Genomic DNA, 857 nt, shown 5'->3' with positions numbered 1-857 from the left:
TTCTTCATCCAACAAACACTGGCTTATTAATTCTGTTTCTCCCCCATCGTCTCTCATCACTCTATCTCTACAGCAGTTCCCCTATGCAAATGCATGAAATCTGATATGTACAGATAAAACTCAATAGGTATTTAAAAGAAATATTTAATGAGCATGTTTGAAATGATCAATTAAAAAATTGAGACGAATGTTTCCTGCGTGTGAAGTGTTGAGAATTTCCTTTCAATTACATTTGTTGTCATGTTTTACCCTTATCAACATTTTCATTACGAGTTTTTTGAGCCAATATTGTTTCTTTTCTTTTTACTCATTTCTGAGAACGAGAATTTTAGATTTAGAATAACAAGTATTGTTGAATTTCTGTGTATCATCGTAACTTTACATGGGAACGCTCATTCCTCAGTCTCCATATTCCTGCGAAAGGTTTGCCTTAACCATATATATATATAATAATAATAATCACACAATTTTCGTCACTCATTCAATAAACATCATCATCTACAAAAAGGTTAAAACCTGACCACAGCGAGGAATCATCAGATTTATATTATAATTTACAGTTATTGGTGTGACAACCATGTCTCTACCCAGTGGCACTCTGAAGACCGTTCATTTTCCCCGGAAATGTACGCCCCCTCTCCCGAGAGTTCCAAGAATTAAACCCTTCAGGAATAAATAGAAAACGGAACTGGGCGGATGTAATATGCGTCCTCACCTATACCCATTCGAATGCCGTATTGAAAAAGAAGTAATCTTGAACGAAATTGAGATTTTCTTTTCCTTAGAAAAAAAAAAAAAGGCTTTAAAGGACGGACTTCGATTTGATTTTTTCTTCTTGTCTAGTGGCTAGCCTCTTA

The sequence above is a fragment of the Macrobrachium rosenbergii genome, chromosome 56, assembly GCF_040412425.1.
Source record: "Macrobrachium rosenbergii isolate ZJJX-2024 chromosome 56, ASM4041242v1, whole genome shotgun sequence".
Lineage (NCBI taxonomy): Eukaryota > Metazoa > Arthropoda > Malacostraca > Decapoda > Palaemonidae > Macrobrachium > Macrobrachium rosenbergii.
The sequence above is the reverse complement of the archived record's forward strand: the minus strand, read 5'-3'. Positions refer to the sequence as shown.